This window comes from Chlorocebus sabaeus, chromosome 22 (genome assembly GCF_047675955.1).
Source record: "Chlorocebus sabaeus isolate Y175 chromosome 22, mChlSab1.0.hap1, whole genome shotgun sequence".
Taxonomy (NCBI): domain Eukaryota; kingdom Metazoa; phylum Chordata; class Mammalia; order Primates; family Cercopithecidae; genus Chlorocebus; species Chlorocebus sabaeus.
Genome location: NC_132925.1, coordinates 66940820 through 66948387, shown reverse-complemented (window position 1 = coordinate 66948387; position 7568 = coordinate 66940820).

Here is a 7568-nt window from a genome sequence, read left to right as displayed (position 1 = left end):
TAAGACCCTTATTGTAAATTATGTACCATCTCCTCTTTGGCTACGAGACGTGTAGTTTTGTTAACCAGAGACATTAATGAGTTCAGTTTCTGAGACAAGTCATTTAATAAATTATTTGGATCCTTGGGTCTCTGGAAGTTGTTAATTCCTGCTAATCTGTCTACTGTAGCAAAGATGGTCTTGTTAACGACTAGATTTGAGAGAAAGGCTTCGGACTCATCAACAGATAGATCCAGAAGCTGTACCATCCTTTTAATTGTTATCTGAGTATAATACTTGGCCATTATTCTAATATTATGTTCAACAACTCTGTTCTTCAAGCCTTTCCACCTTTTCTTGCCTTCCTCTGTAGAACCAAAAACATCAGTTGCGGGACTCTCAAGGGAACCTTTTCTTAATTCCATTCCATAGTCCTCCACAAGTGTAGACCAACACATTAACTCCATTGTGGTAAAAAGTTTTAGAAGATCCTTGTATTGGGGAATTTCTGTCAGGAGATAGGAAGCTGCCCATGCACCTGCTCCGCAAATGTCTTATAATAACAAAATATTCTTAATACTTCCCTCCCATCCCTTGTGTTATTACTGTCATTCCTTCCACTTATACATAAGCTTTAATCATCAAATATATGTTATTATTTTGAACAAACCTTTTGTTATATCAATTAAGAATTTTTTAAAATAAGCGTTGTATTTTATCTTCACTTACTCATTCTCTTATGCTCTTCCTTTCTTTATGTGGATCCGAGGTTTGGACCTACATCATTTTCCTTCTTTCTGAAGAATTTCTTTTCATGATTCCTGCAAAGCAATTATACTGGTAACAAATTCCCTCAATTTTTGTTTGTCTAAGAAATTCTTTATTTCTCCTTTACTTTTGAAGGATAATTTATCAGGATACAGAGTTCTAGACTGGTGTTTTGTTTTTTTTTCTTCAACGCTTCACGTATTTCACTTACTCTCCTCTCGCTTGCATGGTTTCTGAGGAGAAGTCAGATGTAATTCTCATCTTTACTCCTTTATAGTTAAGATTTTCTTTTCTGACGTCTTTCAAGATTTTTTTCTTTACCTTTGATTTTATGCAATTTAAATATGATATGCCTAGGTATAGTCTCTTTCTTTCTTTTTCTCTTTCACACTTACATTGCTTAGTTTTCTGAGCTTCTTGGATCTGTGGCTTAGGGTCTGCTATGGTTTGAATATGGTTTGTTTGTCCCTGTCAAAACTTGCATTGAAATTTAATCTTCAATGTGGTGGTGTGGGGAGATGGGACCTAGTGGGAGGTGTTTGGGTCAAGGCGGCAGATCCCTCATGAATTGCTTGGTGCTGTTCTTGTGGTAGTGAGTGCTCACTCTGGTGAGACTAAATTCGTTTTTGAGAAAATGGATGTGTTCCCTCAAAAGTGGGTTATTTTAAAGCCAGAATGCCCCTTGGGTTTTCTCTCTGGATGTGTCTACTTCCCCTTTTACTTTCTGTGCCATGTTATGACACAGCGCAAAAACCTCTGTCAGAAGCCACACACCCTTATCTCTCTAGCTTACAGAACATTAAGCTAAGTAGGCTGAGCACGGTGGCTCACGCCTGGAATCCCAGCACTTTGGGAGGCCAAAATGGATGAATCACTTGAGGTCAGGAGTTCGAGATCAGCCTGGCCAACATGGTGAAACCCTGTCTCTACTAAAAAATACAAAACTTAGCTGCGCGTGGTGGCAGGTGCCTGTAATCCCAGCTACTTGGGAGGCTGAAGCAGAAGAATCGCTTGAACCCAGGAGGTGAAGGTTGCAGTGAGCTGAGATTGTGCCACTGTACTCCAGCCTGGGCGACACAGCAAGACTCCATCTCAAAAAAATAAAAATAAAAATAAAAAATAAATTATCCAGCTTCAGGTATCATTTTATAGCAACACTTTAAGTGGACTAAGACAAAGCCCTTAGATTATAAATCATAGTTGTTTTAAATTTCCAGTCTGATCAGTTCTCAAAAGAAGATATACAAATGGCCAATAAGTATATGGAAAAATGCTCAACATCACTAATTATCAGGGAAATGCAAATCAAAACCACAAAACAATACCACCTCACTCCTACAAGAATGGCCATAATAAAAAAAAAAACCAAAAAATAATAGATGTTGGCGTGGATGTGCTGAAAAGGGAACACTTTTATGCTGTTGGTGGGAATATAAACTAGTACGACCACTGTGGAAAACAGTGTGGAGATTCCTTTAAGAAATAAAAGTAGCTCTACTGTTTGATCTAGCAATCTCACTGCTAGGTATCTACTCAGAGGAAAAGAAGTCATTGTACGAAAAAGATACTTGCACATGCATGTTTATAGCAGGAAAATTGCAATTACAAAAATATGGAACCAGCCCAATTGCCCATCAGTCAATGAGCATGTATACCATGGAACACTACTCAGCCATAAAAAGGAATGAAATAATGGCATTCTCCGCAACATGGATGGAATTGGAGACTACTCTTCTAAGTGAAGCAACTCAGGAATGGAAAACCCAACATTGTACATTCTCACTTATATGTGGGAGCTAAGCTATGAGGTCACAAAGGCATAAGAATGATACATTGGACTTTGGGGACTTGCGGGAAAGGGCGGGGAGTGGCAAGGAATAAAAACTACACATTGGGGGCCAGGCGCGATGGCTCACGCCTGTAATCTCAGCACTTTGGGAGGCCAAGGTGGGTGGATCACGAGGTCAGGAGATCAAGACCATCCTGGCTAACACCATGAAACCCCGTCTCTACTAAAAATACAAAAAATTAGCTAGGCGTGGTGGCGGGCACCTGTAGTCCCAGCTACTTGGGAGGCTGAGGCAGGAGAATGGCGTGAACCCGGGAGGCGGAGCTTGCAGTGAGCCGAGATAGCGCCTCTGCACTCCAGCCTGGGGGACAGAGTGAGACTCCGTCCCCCCCCCAAAAACAAACAAACAAACAAAAAGCAAAAAAAAAAAACTACACATTGGGTACAGTGTACACTGCTTGGGTGATGGGTGCACCAAAAGCTCAGAAATTACCGCTAAAGAACTTATTCGCATAACCAAACACCACCTGTTCCTCAAAAACCCATTGAAATAAAAAAATAAAGTAAAATAAAATCTATCTACCAAAACAATTAAATAAATAAATAAATGTCCAGTCTGATAATTCCAACATCTGTGGCATATCTGAGTCTGGTTCTAGTGTTTGCATTGTCTCTTCAAACTGTAGTTTTAGTCTTCCAGTATGCCATGTAATTTTTTGTTACCTACTATATACGATATAATAGAGAAAAACTATGGTAAATAGGCTTTTAGTGGTATGGTGGTAAGGTGTCAGGGGAGGGGAAGCATTCTATAGTCCTATGATTAGGTTGCTGTCTTTTAGTAAGCCTATGCCCCTTGGCTAGAAACTTCACAAGTGCTTCCAGTCCCCCTCTCTGTAGGTGGGACAGGATGGTTAAAGAGAGCTCAAGTTGGGCATTTCCCTTCCCCAGTTCACTTAGGCTCCAATAAACCCCAATAGGTTAGACTCTGATAAAAAAATAGTTTCTCTTGAGGGCAGGCAGAAGGCCTGATGTATTTAAAAATGATTACTGTTTCCTCCCCTTGCCAGAGCAGGAGGGGATTTTCCTCTAGTGTTCACTGTGAGAACCTGGCAGAGCTCCTGGAGGTAAACTCCCAAGAGTGTGGGTCCCGTAAGACTGAGCACTGAGCGCCCCCAACCTCCAGGGTTTTTAACTTCTGACTTTTCCACATTAAGCCTTCAGTAATTTGTGAATTATAGTTTAGGTTTTCCTACCCCAGCACTGGTTCCTGCAGAGGTTTCTGCTTGGGTTAAGTTGCACTTAATTCTCTGTATTTCCCTGGCTCTTCAAATTCTGGGACAGTGGTTTGCCCTGTGATCTTACTTCTCTGATGGACCTAAAAAGAATTGTTAATTTTCAGTTTGTACAACTTTTCACTTGTTGTTAGGACAGAATAATGAGGTACAAACTCCTTACATGACAGACTGCAAACCAGAAGTCCTATCTGCTTTTTCCTTTTAGCTGAGCAAATTAGCTAACTCTTCTGTGTCTTAATATCCTTATCAATAAATGACATAATAGCATCTACCCCTTAGATTAAATGAGTTAACACATGTAAAGTTCTTAGAATGGAACTAGCATTCAGTAAGACATAATGAATGTTAATAATGACTACTATTATTAGTACATCTATGATGTAACTTCAAAATAGGAATATATGTGTGTGTGTGTATATATATATACACACACACACAGATATAATAAATATTTCATAATATCAATAAATATATAACTCCTTAATCACTGCTTTGCTAGATCAATGTTTGCTGGATAGGGCTTCAGATTGGGCCAAGTTAGGATGAATAGCTAACAACCAGTAGTTGACAATGAATGCTTTATGGTAACTATTAATTTCACATAGAATTGCTGCACTTAATTCTTACAAGAAATATATAAATGCTGCTATTATCCTCATTTGATACATGAGGAAATGAAGCTTAGGAAGAGAAAGTAATGTGCCCAGAAGTGTGCAGCTAGTAAGGAATGTAGCTAATATTTGACCCTAAGAAATTTTACTACAGAACATGAGCTCATATTTTTCTGCCTTCTGATTTATTATTTTTAAAAAGCTGTATAATATTCTACAATGGTATAAATGGTCAGCTGATTTACAACAAATACTAACAAAATTCACTAAGAGAAGGATGACCTTTTCAAAAAATGGGTTAATTAAATATCCACAGAAAAATATAAATCCTGTCCTCTACCTTTATACCTTACACATAAAAATAATCCATGATGGGTTGTAGATCTACTTGTGAAAAATCAAATAATATAGAGTCTAGAACTATGCTTTCCAACATGGCAGCCACTGGCCCTATATTACTATTTAAATTAAATAAAATTAAAAATCATTTCCTTAGTTGTACTAGCCACATTTCAAGTGCTCAACAGCCACATGGAGTTGGTGACTACCATATTGGATGGAACAGACATTGAACATTACCGTTATCACAGAAACTTCTATCTTTTGTTTATTATTTTTATTTTTGTAGACATAGGGCCTCACTTTGTTGCCTAGGTTCATCTTGAACTTCTGGCCTCAAGTGATTCTCCCACCTCCTGTCCCAAAGTACTAGGATTACTGATGTGAACCACTATGCCCAGCCCAGACAGCTCTATTGTAAAAGAAGATAAAATAATTTCTTGAGACCAAGAGGTAGGCAAAGACTTCTTAGACAAAACACCAAACCTACTAACCCTGAGAGAAAAGACTGATAAGCTGAACTTCAAAAAAAAAAAAAAAGAAAGAAACTAGACTCTTCCAACAATCACATGCGTGAAACCAGGAGCAGATCTTTCCCCAGCTGTGCCTTCAGATGAGACCACAGAGGTGGGCCAACAACTGATGGTAGCCTTGTGAGAGACTGTGAAGCAGAGGGCCCAGCTAAGCTATGCCCAGATTCCTGACCGACAGAAACTATGAGATTATGCATATTAAGCCACTAAATGTTGGGGGTCATTTGTTTTGCAACAATAGATCAGTCATATAAGAGGTGAGGGAAAGAGGATGGTTTTCACCTAATTTCTGGCTCGAGCCACTAGGTAACTAGAGGTGTCAAGATTCTAGGAGAAAAAATAGATTTCAGAGCTTCCAAATTATTAAATATTCCCACATCCAGAACTTTAAATACAGTGGATTCTCAAAGAATTAAAATAAAATGCTAATATGACAAATCATTATTTGGAATATAATTGAATTTTAGATGATTTATAAAGCATTATAATTAAGCATTTTTTCCTATCATTTAAGTGAGACATTGGGTAAGCCATGGGTAAGGAAGTCTGGAAGCCTTTTCTATAATATTAGAGGATGTAGCTCACTCTCTCTTGCCACCGCCAGGTAAGAAGTTCCTCTCACCCTCTGCCATGATTCTGAGGCCTCCCCAGTCGTGTGGAACTACATGTGCATTGCCATTGTGATTTCTCTTCTCATGATCCTGATATGTGCTATTGGCTGCTTACGGAGCATACAAGCAATACACAGCTTGGATCATCCCATTCTTCTGCTACCAGATCTTTGATTTTGCCCTAAATACCTTGGTTGCAATCACTGTGCTTGTTTGTCCAAACTCCATTCAGGAATACACATGACAACTGCCTCCTAATTTTCCCTACAGAGAGGATGTCATGTCAGTGAATCCTACCTATTTGGTCCTTATTATTCTTCTGTTTATTAGCATTATCTTGACTTTTAAGGGTTACTTGATTAGCTGGTTTGGAACTGCTACCAATGCCAGGAACTCCTCCGATGTCCTGGTTTATGTTACCAGCAATGACACTACCCGTGTATGATGATGCCACTGTGAATGGTGCTGCCAAGGAGCCGCCACCACCTTACATGTCTGCCTAAGCCTTCAAGTGGGCAGAGCTGAGGGCAGCAGCTTGACTTTTCAGACATCTGAGCAATAGTTCTGTTATTTCACTTTTGTGATGAGCTCTCTGAGCTTGTTTGTTGCTGAAATGCTACTTTAAAAAATTTAGATGTTAGGTTGACACCTGTAGTTTTCAACATATGCTTTGCTAGAACACTATGATAGATTAGCTGTAGAATTCTTTCTGTAGGACTGGGGATGTAATGGGCTTCTCTGACCTTCCCTAGGCACTGAAACTTCCCCCAAATCTGATGGACCTAGAGTCAGAGAAGTCCACTTTTGTACCTGCTGGGTCCCAAAGTTGGGCAGTTAGTCACATTTTTTCTCTCTGTTCCTTCTCTTTTGAAAGTGTAAAATAAAATCAAAAATAGACAACTTTTTCTTAAGCCATTCTAGTGTAGAGAACAAAACCTTATGAAAACAGGAATGTCAATTGTATAATCATTATTCTAATTAGTTAAATAGAAGTCCTCATGTATGTGTTACAAGAATTTCCCCCATAACATTCTTTATGACTTAAGTTCAATGACAGTTTGCGTTTGGTGGTAAAGGATTTTCTCCATGGCCTGAATTAAGGCCATTAGAAAACACAAGGCCGTGGGAGCAGTAACCATCTGATGACTATTCTTGTGTATCCGGTGTCCACGGACATGGGCCACGTGCCTCATCTGTGTTAGAGGGTGGAACGGATGTGTTTGGCGCTGCATGGGATCTGGCGTTCCTCTTCTCCTGGAGTCACATCCCCACCCAAGGCCCTCTTAAGTGTTCTGCCCTAGCTTGGTTCAAAGAGGTCATCCAACTGACTTTATCAAGTGGAATTGGGATATATTTGATACACATTTGTCTAACAACATGGAAAAGGGTTTTCCTCCTTCTTTCCCTGCAAGGGACATCCTACTGCTTTGAACTTCCAAGTATGCCTAGTCATCTTTTAAAATGTAAAAGTTTTCAGAAAATTGAGGGTTGCTTTCCTTGCATGTGCTTATTATCTTGACTACCTGAATTGTAAGGGATTTTTATATATTCATATGTTCCAAAGTCAGCAACTCTCCTGTTGTTTCATTATTGAATGTGCTGTAAATGAAGTCTTTTGCAATTAAAATGAGGTTTGCCCA